The sequence below is a fragment of the Elgaria multicarinata genome, chromosome 3 (assembly GCF_023053635.1).
Source record: "Elgaria multicarinata webbii isolate HBS135686 ecotype San Diego chromosome 3, rElgMul1.1.pri, whole genome shotgun sequence".
In the NCBI taxonomy this organism is placed as follows: domain Eukaryota; kingdom Metazoa; phylum Chordata; class Lepidosauria; order Squamata; family Anguidae; genus Elgaria; species Elgaria multicarinata.
Window position 1 is genome coordinate 29,082,928 of NC_086173.1, and position 14,551 is coordinate 29,097,478.

Here is a 14,551-nt window from a genome sequence, read left to right on the forward strand (position 1 = left end):
TCTTTAACAGCTGTATTGAAAAGTAAATTTCAGCAGGTGTCATTTGAATGCATGCATCCCCTGGTGAAATTCCCTCTTCATCACAACAGTTAAAGCTGCAGGAGCCCCGTCCTCTTAACCAGATACAAAAGAGGGCAGAGCTCCTGCAGCTTTAACTGTTTTGATGAAGAGGGAATTTCACCAGGGGCTGCATGCATACATATGACACCAGCTGCAATTCCCTTTTCTATACAACTGTAAAAGATACAGGAGCCCCGTCCTCCTTTCCATATGGTCACTCTAACAGTGAGGCAAAGTGCAGCAGTCACCTCAGGTGGAAGGCTGACCTGACCACAAGCCGAAGTTCTGACACACAAACGCAGTAGTTTGCTACCGAGCCAGGATCAAGGTATTATTACTGACATATAAAACCCTGAACAACTTAGGACCAGGTTACCCTGAAGATCTTCTCCCCCTCTATAGACGTGTTAGACCACTACGATCTTCAAGGGAGGCCTTGCTGTACATGCCACATCCTGCAGATTCCATCTGGTAGCAACAGGGCTTCTCTGTGGTGGAACCTCCCTCTAGAATGCCCTCCCCTCTGCGCTATGCCAGGCACCAATGATCACATGCTTTCAACGGTGATTAAAAATGTAGTTGTTTACCCGGGCTTTTCCCAACTGTTAACTTGTCTGAACACTGTTGCACTTTTAGATTGTTTGGTAATTTGTTGTGAACCACTCTGGGATGTTTAAAAATGGGAAGAATTATATAAATATACTAAAATAAACAAATATATAAAATAGATCTCTTGCAGGCCTCGTGTTTGTTTCAAGGATGGTTGCTCAGGAGAGCTTCCTGATGGAAAGTGGGTTTTGTTCATTCGTGGGGGCGATTCTCACGAGATTTTCTGCCTCAGGCAATGAAATGTCTTGGCCTGACTCTGCATCAGCCTTTCCCTTACCTTTCTCTAAGGACCCGGCAGTAGACACAATTCCTGGCCAAGTCTCCAAGACTTCTGTTGTTACTCTTACCTAAAAGAGAAGCAAAGCCAAACAGATTATAAAAACGCTGGCGATTCCACCGAGGATCAAGGATGGACTTAGAGCCAAAGCACCCAACCAGGGACCGCCGCCTTACAGAGGCACGTCAGAAACTCAGGAAGGGAAGTGGAATATGCTGAAATCTACAAAACGGTATTTTTAGCACAAGGGCCCCTCCATGTTCCTCTTCAACCAAAAACTTTCCCTTGGCCATTCTCACTCTGCTTTAGTGGTAATGGCTATGCATAGGGTGACCATATAGAAAGCAGGCCAGGGCTCCTGTCTCTTTAACAGTTGTATAGAAAAGGGTATTTCAGCCGGTGTCATTTGTATGCATGTAGCACCTGATGAAATCCCCTCTTCCTCACAACAGTTAAAGCTGCAGGAGCCCTGCCCTCTTTTGTTTCTGGTCATTAGGGCAGGGCTCCTGCAGCTTTAATTCTTGTGATGAAATTTCATTAGGTGTGGCAGGAATACAAATGACCCCTGCTGAAATTCCCTTTTCTATACAACTGTTAAAGATACAGGAGCCCTGTCCTCCTTTCCATATGGTCACCCTAGCTATGCAGCCCTTTACAAAGTGCAACCCAAAAAAAATCATTCTCAGGTTTAATGCAATTGTGGGCAGACCACAGGCCTTGTCTCTGGGGAGTCCGGACACGCAGATTCAAACCACAATCCCTCTGTTATTGGAACTCCCCAACCTGGAGAGTAACAACTGAACCCAGCAATCATTTATGCATCGTCCTGTCATATGACCATAGGTGGCTTTTTCCCCTTTTTTTAAAAAAAGACAATTCATGGACAATAGATCTACTAATGGCTAATAATCATAAATAACCACAGACAGAGCTTCCATTTTCAGGCTATACCCAGTTCCCAAAACGCAAAGACAAAAAGCATAGGATTTCATTTCCCAGCATATTTGGCTGGCAAGCTTTCCAAAAGCATTTTGTCCAGCCACTGTTAAGAGGCAGAATCCTGGACAAGGTGGACTTGTGGTCGAATTCAGCAGGGTAACACCTTATTTATTTATTCATTCATTCATTCTTTTACTGCATTTCTTAGTCGTCTCTCTCTTTAAGAAAAAAAAAGACCCAAGAAAACTTGCAATAAAATTTGTAATGCTTATATCATGCTTACCTGCAAACCCAAAAAAGTCTCTATGGATATAGAGCTTATATAAGGTGATAAATTCGGTTGTATACAAAGTTAGACTGACTTAAATCCCACTAATTTCAATGTGACTACTCTAAGTAGGGCTAACACTGGAGAAAGACCATCTTCAACCTACTCCAGTACAATCTATTCTGACTGTCAGCACTTTTTATGATTCAGGCAGAGATTCACAGCCATGCGATTTGAGATCCTTGAACTCCGCCGTCCTCCACCTTGGGCCCCCCAAAGGTGCCTGACGACTGGTAATGCTGGCTGGGGCTGATGGGAATTGCAGCCCCAAACATCAGGAGGGCATCAGGTTGAGGGAGGCTGCATAAACTGGAAATGGCAAGGAGGGTATCCACGAATCATGTACCCTATCACCAGTCTTGGACAGCATTAGCATCAAGGCCATTGCCACTACCAATACAGGTCTTGCTTAACACCAGCAGTGAGCTGTCTGGATCTAACACACTTTTCCAGTTTTTTTTTTAAAAAAAATCTTGTCCTTCCTTCATGCTCAGAGCAGCATAGCCCAGTCCAAGTTGGTAAATGGCCCAAAGTAATCCAGTGAGCTTCATGACTGAACTGGCCTTTGAACCCAGGCCACCCAAACCTATATCCAACACTACAGCCACTACACCACACTTTTGAAGGTGAGAGATGGGTCCCTTGCTCTCAAGTAGGACTGGCGTGCAAACACACACACACACACACACACAGGGGATGAGTAGCATCAAGTTTTTTAGCAGAGCTTTGCAAACGTTTTTAATTTTCTAAGTATCCACCTTGAATTTCTAGAAGTCCAATCAAGTGGGTACAGGGGATCTTCCCAGTTTTTAAGAGTTGAAAACTAACTCCATAGGAAGTCTATGAAGTTCACCACGAAGCTAGAAAAGAAAGCCAGAAATCTCTGAATCGGAGACAACAATATGTTCATTCAGCATATCTGTGGCTTTGCTGGACCAAGGCAGGAGCTGGAGCTTGGGAGGAGCACGGTACAAAATGAAGCCTGCAAATTAAACGCATTAGCATAACGTGCCGAGTCTGGAATTTGTTGGTGCAGAATTTCTTTTTCTTTTCTGTTTTTTTTTTTTTTTTTTTTTTTTTTTTTTTTGAGGCATAGAACTACTGCTAAGGGAAACCTTCCCTCTCAGATGAGAAACAGCAGAACCCATTTATTTATTTATTTAATTTCTATACCACCCAATAGCCGGAGCTCTCTGAGCGGTTCACTCTCTGGGCGGTCCATCAATTGCATCATGCAGCCTTTCCCAACCTGGTCCCATAAAGATAGTTTAGACTACAGTTCCCAGCATTCTTGGCCATAATGGCTGGGACTGATGCGAGTTGGTCCAAAACATCCAGGAGGCAATAGAGACTGGTGACTCCATTGTCAGTGGGGTGGTAAATCCACCCCGGGTTCCAGTCAGAACTCTAAAGGAAGTATCTTGGATCGCTCCTGACTTAGGAAAGGACTCCTGCATCTTCCCCTCCTGCTGCTTAGCAGCACAAGTAAGTGGCTCCATCACTTACATGCCCCCAAATATACAGGTGATCTATCTGTGGGGTTTCATATTAATTCCTTCGTTGAAAGGCTTTCTGTCTTAGCAATTTTGTGATTGATGAAGAGACCAACAGAGGTTTTAAGTTATTATTGTTACTGTTATTATTGTTACTACTGCTACTTATATACTGCTTAATATCTGGTTCACATAAAAATATTAAAACTCACATTTAAATACCCTATTAAAGCATTATTAAAAACAATTTCAACTACAACTATACAAAAACTTTTAAAATACATGATTAAAAACAATTAAAAAACTACGACAATACAGAAACAATACAAAAAGCAGTAAAATGGAGCAGCATACGGTTGATTGTGATTATTTACAAACTAGAGAAAGCTTGGGTGAAGAAGTGCATTTTCAGGAGGTGTTTGAAACATGCCACATTTTCTGCTTCCTGAACAGCATAGGGGAGGGTTTTCCAGAGGATGGGCACCACCACCGAGAAGGCCCTCCTTTGAGATATTTCATGGTGACATTCTGCTGGTCGCGGAACAACCAGCAAGGCCTCCTCTGAAGATCTTAAAGGTCGGCTGGGTATATAGAGGAAGGTGGTCTGCGAAGTATGCTGATCCCAAGTAGTTTAGAGCTTTGTATGTTAACAATACAACATTGAACATGGCTCGGAAGCTAACAGGCAGCCAGTGCAACTCTTTTAACACAGGTGTAAGGTGAACATAGCTGGGTCTCCCAGAGAGCATCCTTGCTGATGCATTCTGCACCACCTGCAACTTCTGAACCAGATACAAAGGCAGCCCCACACAGAACAGATTACAGTAGTCTAATCATGAGGTTACCAGAGCACAGATCGCTGTGGCTAAACTCTCAGGATGAGACAGATATAGACATACAAATAAAATCCAGTTAAATACAATGAAAAACTCAGAACAGCCACAAACACAATTTAAAATATGAGTGATGACTAAAAAATCAAACACAACAAACGTTAAAAAGATGGGAACACATCCATGGAGATAAAAACAGCTCTAACACACAATTTAGAAAGATATAGCTGGGCAATAGAGTGTACAGCAAGATAAAAAGCTAGGTCACATAGAATGCTGGGCCTCTTTCCAATGGCAAAACTGCTGACTGAATCTACTTTGGAGTAAGCTGGGAAATTGAATTAGATCACAATATTATTTTCATACTTTAAGTTGGGTGGGGAATGTCTGGCCCTTCAGATGTAGTTGTGCTGAAACTCCCATTAGCTCTAGCTAGCACAGCCAATAGTGAGGAATGATGGGAGTTGCAGTCCAACAACATCTTGGGGGGGGGTACATGTTCCCCATTCCTGCTTTAAATTGTCAAGTAGTTTCCTGAAGAAAAACATAATTGGATCAAGACATATACTACATTCTTAGCAGCAGTCACAGTCAGTTCTGCCTGTGCAGCTCGAACCCAACTTTGGGCTTTACACACGAGGAAGATGAATACTGGATCAGCAATCCGTCTTGCCCCTCCCTTAGTCCTACAAGGTAGTCTGTCTGCCTTAAAAAGAAAGAATGAAAAAGATGCCTGTATTTTAAAGATGCATTTATGCATTTATATGCATATATGATCATTCTTCAACTTCTCTTTCTTTTACAAAATTCACAAACATTTTTATAACTGTTACAAAACTACTCTGGAGATATGAGGGAAGGAGTGCCTAGGAATGTCACAGATGCTAGCCAATAAGCACCTATCTTAGCCAGTCCCCAGCCGCCCAACTCTGGTATGCGGGGAAATTGCAGAACTTTTTCTTTCTTTCCAGATCTCACTCCCAAACCATTAAAGCATGTTCAGACCACTTTAACCATGCTTAAGATGTTATATCTGTCTTCGCTGTAATTGAAAAACAAAAGCAAAGCAACAACTAACCAATGAATGTTTCTTGCACTCATTGACCCTGTTCAGCCAACACGCTAAGCTGCAGCTGTTAAGCATTTTGAGCCAAATATTATGGCTTAGCATGTCATGTGAACCATGACTTTGTCTGTCGTGTGAACCATTCCTAACCATGGTGCCTACATAACCACGGTTTAAACAAGCTCACTAACCATTTGCTGCAAAAGGGTTAGTGGCCTAACCATGGCTTAGCGTGTTGGCTGAACAGGCCCACTATGGCTTAGCGTGTCATGTGAACCATGACTTAGCATGTCGTGTGAATCGTTCTTAATCATGGTAGCTACATAGCCATGATTCACTAACCATTTGCTGCAAAGGGGTTAGTGGCCTAACCATGGCTTAGCGTGTCATCTGAACAGGACTGTTGGTTTTGCCATTTTGATTATTCTATGATCGAGCAATAATTACTCCTCTTGGTGTGCTTGAATACTAAGGATTCAAATAAAGCATAGTCCCAGTGTGGGAACCAGTTTATTTCAGTCAACCAAGACAGACATTTATGCAGAGAGTTTAGCATCCCTTTTGTTTCTACCACCTTCAAAGACTTAGAACCTAAGACAGAGGTGAGCAGAAAGTAGACCTCCAGATGGTATTAACAATTAAAGCCCTAAACGGCTTGGGGCCAGGTTATCTGAAGGAACGCCTCCTCCCATATGTACCATATGTACCTGCTGGACCCTAAGGTCAGGGGTCCTTCTCTGCGAGCCCCTGCCAAAGGAAGTGAGGCAGGTGGCTACCAGGAGGAGGGCCTTCTCTGCTGTGGCACCCTGGCTGTGGAATGAGCTCCCTAAGGAGGTTCGCCTGGCACCTACATTATATTCTTTCAGACGCCAGGTGAAGACCTTTTTATTCTCCCAGCATTTTTACAGTCTATAAATAAATTTTAACTTGGTGTTTAAAATTTGTAATTTTGCATTGCTGCTGTTTTTATCTGGTTGAGCTTTTATATTGTATTTTATAGTATGGTTTTATATTGTTGTTTTATGCTTTGAATGTTTTTAATTTTTGTGAACTGCCCAGAGAGCTCCGGCTATTGGGTGGTATAGAAATGTAATTAATAAATAAATAATAAATAAATAATGTTTTGAACTTCAACTGCCAGTATTCCTGACCATTAGCCAGGCTGGCAGGAGCTTTTCAGAGCTGAAGCCCAAAATATCTGGGGATCTACCTTCTGCCTATCCCTGACCTAGGAGATATGGAATAGATTCCCAGAAGTCAATCCAGTCAGAAAACAAGGTGGCAGCAGGGGAGGATGGGGACAGGACAGGAGAAATCACTTCTACAAAAAACTGTAGCATATGGACTGTGCTTGGTTTAATGCCATATAATGCTTCAAGTTAAAATTTCATATATGAATACATCATTTGTATTCTGTATTTATTTATGTTTTTTTTAAAAAAAAATGGGAGTCAGGTCTTCTGGGTTATATTTCCCTAGTTCAGGGGAATAAAAAGGTCTGGCAAAAAAGTTGTGAAGCAGAATTTCTAGTATTAATTGCAGCCCCAGCGTGGAAGTGCAGTCTAGTGGAAAGAGATGACAAGAACCAGAAACAGATCCAGTAACTTTTTACTTTTAAGGAAGGTTGCCAAGACATAGTCTTTTTAGTGCTCTTTTACATTAACCCCCCCTCCTGGCCCCAGTCCTAGTTGTATGAGAGTTACCATGGGTTTTACAGTCATGAAAGAAGGAAACTCCATTTACGTTCCAGAGTACTCTAGATAACTGGTCTTCAACTAGTAGGTCATGACCCAAAAGTGGGTCACGAGATCAGTCCAGATGGGTCACGACAAAGCTGTTGCTGCCATATTGGGCAATTGTGAAAGCGGGTCCCATGTTGCAGGTTGGGAGTCTGAGGTGGATCTCGGGTCTGGACCATTTGAAGACCACTGTGCTAGATCTTCCATCTTTTCATACCTGCAACCCAAATCAAACATGCATCTGGGGACCCACGCCTGCCCTTTTCAACCATAAATGTATGTGGTGTATTGCTGTTGCAACCCACCTTAGGTCACATTGCAAACCAATAGTGGGTCCTGACCCACCAGTTGAAGGCCAATGCTTAGATTATTATTTCACACTTTCCAGGGCTAAAACTGGCTCCCATGCTGAGACCAGGCTCAAAACTAACCCCCAAGCAGCCAGCACCTCTGGTTCCACGCCCACTTCTAAGAAACGAACTGGAATCAATGGGCTAGAGCACGCAGGACGACACTGGCACAAAAGATAGTCCTATTCCCACCACCTTCCCTTGATAGCCTTGCAATACCGACTGCCCTCACGGCTTTGCTTTCCTTAGCGAAACACACAGTGGGTCTAATTAAACCTGGCAGTTGGGATGTTTGGGTCAACGGTTGCTTTGAGATGCTCCAATAAGCAGCACTATGGCTTCTCCTGTGGAAAAGGCTGGCTCTGCTCTTCCAGAGCAAGGGCCAAAGCCCCATCTCCCCTCGCCGGGCCAACACACACTGCCCCACACAAGCTCCCAGAATCCCTTGCAGACAGATACCCCCGTCTTGTCATGCACATCCTCTTCTTAACCACGCTTTCACATCAGCAACCTTGCTGCATGCCAGCAAACATTCCTGCATACCATACCAGCCCTGCCAAGGTCTCGCACTATCCTCCAGGCTAGTTAGGAGCCAAGGGCACTCAGCCGACTCAAAACAGCATGCAAGGAGGACTACGTTTCCTTGGCTGCATTCCTGGTTTGGGGAGGGGGTGGGTGGGAAGGAAACCGGCAGGGTAGTGCCAATGTCTCCACGCTCAACACAAAGAGACTAACCACAGCTCATGAGCTGCAGGGAATGCAGAGACGTCCCTTCGGTTTGAACCCGTTAAGGAGGAAAACCAGATGCTGCAAAGGATACACTGGCCTGAAGACGAGGACTCCTTAGACCCTCCTATATTCGCCTTCCCAACCAGCCTCACTCCAGATTACACTGCTCCACTCTTCTTGGTACATCCCAAAGTCACGGTGGGGGTCAAAGAGAACACAAGAGAGAAACAAGATCCTGTGGAACCAGACACCCCATCACATTATCTGCACCCCCCAAAGCAGTCCCAGCGATGCTGTCTGGGGGCACATAGTTCTCCCACAATCTCTACCAAACATCCACCCCGTAGATTACACCAGTGCTCTAAACCAGTCATAGGACGTGGCTAGCCTTCTAACCCACGCTTGTCACCTTAACCTTAGCGACTCTCCCCCCCACACACACACGATCCTTTTCCATAAAACCTCTAAGCACCCACAATCCACATTAAAACCTCTAAGCGCCCACAATCCTACTCAGAGCTGCCTCTCTCATTAAGGGCTGCACAGATCAGAGTTGGGGAGACCACCTCACCACCTATTTCGACCCCTCCCTCCGACATCCACCACGACATTCTGCCTCCCCAAATGACTCCAGGTGGCCCCACTTCCAGAATCCCCCAAAGCCATCGCGGCGCCCACTCCCCCCTCCCCTTGCCCGGCCATTCATTCTCCTTGAAGTCCCACAGTCCTCTAAGTCCCCCTTTGCTCAGCCACCACCTCTCCTCTAGTACTCTTCAATGGCGAGCCCCCCCCCCACATCTCCCCCCGCCCCACCTCGAGCTCCCTCCCCTTACCCTCTCCGTCCCACCGCCAGTCTGGGGGTGCGCGTGGGGCGGGGGTCGAAACCGATCCCGTCTCTGCGATGGAGGCCCCGGCACCTTTTGCGCATCCTCCCGCCCGACACGGCCCGACTCGGGGCCTGCTATTGTTGGGTGGCGGAGGCGGGAGGAAACTCACGGCTCGGAGCTCCGCCTCATCCGTCCCCTACCTCAGCGCGGCTCATCTCAGCCCAGACCCCCCCTTCCCCCACCCTATCCATCCTTCTTTCCATCCCTCAGCCCATCTGTCTGAAGGTGGATTTCTAAATTTCCAAACTCAACTACTGTCATCGTTCGCCCTGCTGAAAAAAGGGGATATATTCCAATAATAATAATAATGATGGGGAGCATTAAAAAAATATGTCCCCCACCCTAATCGTTGAAGATGGCTATGTTCATTAGGGTTATCTCATTCCACCCAATTTTAAAAAATAAAATAAAATCATGAGGTAAAGGGGTTTTAACGCACACCAACAACCCCAATAGTTCGGTTGGGGCACATAAATCTGTCCAGTTTAGTGGGGACATTGAGAGAGGAGTGAAGAGAAACTCACAGATCAGAGAGTTATTCTGATACTCCGATGGTGTTGGAGGCAGAAAAGCTTCAATTCATTATTTGTAGCTGAACTACATGCATATTTGAGACTGCTTTGCACCAAACTAGTTTGGGGCCTAACATTGCTGGGCAACTCCTGCACAATTTCCCAATGGGCACCAAAGTATGATTTGGAGTGGTCCAAAGGTTATATTTTGGGTTCATATCCTGTCGTTGGTTTTAAATTCAGGCTGTATCCCTATCTCCAAACAGGGTGGGGGAAGGGTGAACTACAAACCAGCTCCAGCCTTATAGGGATTGCTCTTAAATTCCAAAAAAATAATAATCAAGGAGTCAAAAAAATGCCCCCTCAGACGAGAAGAACTGAAAACTTAGTCCTTCCTCCCCAACCAGTTTCCTTAGATGAAGTGTTTTCCTTTCATGCCCTTAAAAATCAATTAAAAGTTCTGTTCATACACACTTCAGTCAGACTTGAGGGATTTTTAAATTTATATTGGAGGAAAGGGTTCTGCCTTTTTGCCAGATTTTCCACTTTCAGGGAAAGCTTTTTAGAAAAAAATGTTAGATGTTTATATGTTGAAGGCTGCAGTCCTAAGAATGCTTACTAGGGAGTCAGGCCCACTGAGCTCAATGGCACTTACTTCTGAGTAAACATGCTTAGAATTGCACTGCAGATGTAGTACTCGCCCTCATAAAACAAAGTTGCTTCCTTTTGAGGGGTTTCAACTACCCAGCCATTGCTGCCACCATTTTGCTAACACAGAGCTCAAAGAGGAGTATATGGTGTAACAACAGGAATACTGTCATGCAACTTTGTGGGTGGGGGTATTCATCCAGCCTTCCCACACTTCCAGCTGAAAGCAACCTTTGCTACTAGTTGCTGCTCAGCGTTGTAAGGTGTACTGCTATTGCATATTCAGAACAATAGCACGCAGTTTGCCTGCTACTATTGGATTAATTTCATGACATTGACCAGGGCGCCAGAATGCTTGAAACCAAATGCTGGCAACCCTGCCTAAATTTTGTTCATGTTTATTAATCCAGAATATATCACTAGGCCCTTGTACTGTTCTTATAACTGAAATGGAACAGGATCATAAAACCAGAGCGATATTCTGTACCACCTGCACATGGGGCTTTACTTTTTGAGGGTTACTTTCCCTCCAACCACTAGGTAATGCTATCCAATTTGGTGTCTACTGACTTTACTTAATATACCACCTAAAATTAATCTCCAGCTTTGCCAGTATAAGAACTGCCATGTTTCTCTTTACTCCTGTTCTTTACCTCACAGTGGCCTGATTCAGACAACATGCTAAAATGCTGCTTAACCACAAAATGGTTAATGGAATGCATTACCATTTTGTGGTTAAGCAGCATGGTTTAGCGTGTTGTCTGAACCAGGCCAATGGATCCATGCTTTTTGCCTAAGACCAAAGATAGATCTGTGTAACTTCTGGACTGTATACTTCCAAAGATGAGAGATCAGCCATTGTGTGTTGTTTTGCCCAATAGTCCTAGATGCAACCCTACAACTCCCATCACCTATAGCTAGGATAGCCAACAGTGAGAGCTGATGGGAGTTGTAGACCAAAACACCACTTGTTGCCCACCCCTGTAAGGTATTAACCAACTGTGGATATTTAAACAGATTGCATTCCCCACCATCCAAAACCAGAGTGGAAAAGTTCTCCCTTCTAACATCCTGATAATAAAGGAGTCAAGAACATTAGGATTGTTTGGAGAGGAGAGGCTGCCACTTCCTCAGCCTCAAGCAGGAGTAAGCAACTTGTTGCCCAAGGGCACCAAAGCACCCCCAGATACCTTTCTTGACACTCATGAAGGAGCCCTAGTCCTCCCACTTAAAAGACACACACACACACACACACACACACACACATACACACACTCACTCACTCATGCGGGCAGCTGGGATTGCTCTGAAATAGGTTTCTGTTGGTGCTGAAAACCAATGAGTTGTGTAGTGTGTTAGGGTTCCCTCCTCTGCCTTGTACCTTGGACAGGTGACTTGCCTTTGCCAAGCTTCCCATGGCAGCCATTTTGTGGTGGTGCTCAGAATAGTTTCTCAAATCACGAAATGTGTCCATTGTCCCCCAAAAGATGCCTATCCTTTCCTTAACAGCTCAGAGTGGAAGATGGGGGTGCAGCTGTTTCCACCCGTTTCCCCCCCCCCTTCCCCTTTTCTCCAGTGAGAGGGAATTTACACCAGTTCTCAGGCTGGCTTTGTTTCTGGCTCTGTTGCAGGGGGCTACAAGAAGAAGAAAGGGGCATTCTCAGCTACCCCAGACTTGTCAGCCACAACAGCAGGGAGGACCTCTGTCTCCACCTGCATAAAGGATGCTCTTCAATATTCTACAGCTGTTGAGATGCCCTCCCAACGATCATAGGATTCTGCCCTAAGATATGCATCCTCTTAAGCTTATTAATTTGTATCCCGATTCAATTATGGGTTCTGGCTTAAGACAGGAAACTTTATGCCCAGGAAGGTCCTGGATCAAGTTAAGCTCATCTTCAAGGTGCATATTAAAGAAAGTTCAACATACAGCAATTACCCTCCAGAATACTATCTTTTAGTACTTACAAGTCAGAAAAGGGCGGTTTCTTTTCCACCCACAAGCATGTAATGAAGGAGCGAAGTGCAATGCTATATGACATTAGCAATTATGGGTCTGGAGTCTGGAGTACGGAGGTGGTGGTTAATTATAACTACCCAATTCAAACAGTGTGGTTTCTTATCGGAACGTCCTAGGGCCCATGCAAAGCACAATCAGGCTAAATGAAAAGATGGGGAAGTGAAGAGAACCATGGATTACTTTCAATTTAGTTTTTGTGAACCGCCCAGGGAGCTTTGGCTATTGGGCGGTATAAAATGCAATAAATAAATAAATAAAATAAAAATAAATAAAATAAAATAAATTTACACCTTATACTAGAAGGAAGTAAAATGTCACCAATGTGCAGGATTAGTTTGCTTTTAAAAAATTTAAAATAACCCTTCTTTAACTTTAAAAAGCTTTTATGTTGTGTATGACAAATTTTGCAATAATAGTATTGCCACTGTCATCTCAAAAGGCAACTCAGAACAGGTTTTGCTCCATCATCAGCTGGCTGAAATGTAACCCAGTCTTCTCTATTCTCATTGATGTGTTTTCAAGTTTCCCAATATTATGTGTTTGGGTGGTGTTCAGGAGTTACAGATTTTCTTGGCAGCTGGACATTCTTGGCTTTGGGACATTTATGCAAAGTACCCCATACTAAGCAATAAGCTATGGTACAAAAATAGCTGGTCTTTTAAGAATATTTGCAATAGATGTTTAAAGTTGAAACAAAGAAAGTTGATCTCTCAGAGAAGGAAATACAGGAAATCATCACGTTAATTCTTTATTGGACTAATGTCTTGGTCAAATAGCCCGCTAACATTCAAGCACAAATAAATGATTTTCCAGCAGAAACAAACAGGAAAAGCACATTGAATTAACAACAGCTAAATCTTAACAAATACACTTGGTATGGATATGTAAGCTAACACAGCAAACATTTCATTTAGGAGACAATGCCAGGCGTCTTCTAGTGGCTTAAACAATGGCTTAGACCACCAAGAATGTAAAGACACACATTTTTAATCAAGTCATGGTGGGGAGGCAGCGGGGGTGGGGAAGAGATAGACCATGGTTGTACATTTTAATTCCCAGACATTTCCCCCAAACATTAAATAAGTATATAAATTCTTTTAGGGCCAAATGATTAAGGAGGTTAGAAACGTGGCAGTCATATTTAAAGAAATCTTAAACTGCAAGCAATAGAAGACTGGCTACTATTATTATTATTATTATTTATTTATATAGCACCATCAATGTACATGGTGCTGTACAGAGTAAAACAGTAAATCGCAAGGCCCTGCCGCATAGGCTTACAATCTAATAAAATCATAGTAAAACAATAAGGAGGGGAAGAGAATGCAAACAGGCACAGGGCTGGGTAAGCAGGCACAGGGTAGGGTAAAACTAACAGTAGAAAGTCTGCACAACATCAAGTTTTAAAAGCTTTAGGAAAAAGAACTATAGAATCTATAAAAAGAACTAAAAGAACTATAAAAAGAACTGGTAAGAGCCTATGAGAAAGTGTAGCATTATCAAAGATTGCCTACCAAGATGGCAGTGATGCAGCTAGGGCTGGACTTTGGCGCCAAGGACCTGCACCCTGTAGCCTATGGGGTCCATAAATGACTAGGCAGATAGCAGCAGGTGATCAGAGCAGCAGGGAAGCAAAAGCAAACTCCATTTTATCCCTATAGTCATGACAGTGCTATGATTTAAGTGAGTTTAAAATGCAAAAATGCAAAAGTTTGGGTTTGTTTGTTTGTTTTTTAACTCGGGGTTGGCAAACTATCGTCATTATTCTAACATATCAGGAATGTAGGAGCAGTTGTAAAGCAGGGAATGGTGGTTGGAGGGGCAAAGAGAAGTGACCATCTAAGGGGGACATAATGTAAGACTCTGGGCCCATTCAGAATACACCTTAAACCATGGCTTTAACCATGGTGGTTCAGCCAGAAAGCCAGGCTGTGTTCAGAAAACACCTTAAACCATGGCTTTAACCATGGTGAATAAGCGTTTTTGATTTATTTACCATGGTTAAAGCTGTGGTTTAAGGTGTCTTCTGAACACAGCCTGGCTTTCTGGCTTAACCACTGT

The 14,551-nt window shown here is 43.8% G+C and overlaps 1 protein-coding gene across 1 annotated transcript in view; it reads right to left on the bottom strand.

The window, feature by feature from the left end:
- Positions 1-14,551, bottom strand: part of NCKAP5L (NCK associated protein 5 like) — a 48,624-nt gene that overhangs the window by 16,143 nt on the left and 17,930 nt on the right. Inside the window, exon 2 of the mRNA XM_063119773.1 lies at positions 947-1,016. The gene's annotated coding sequence lies outside the window, so the exon portion shown is untranslated. The remainder of the gene's footprint in view (positions 1-946; positions 1,017-14,551) is intronic.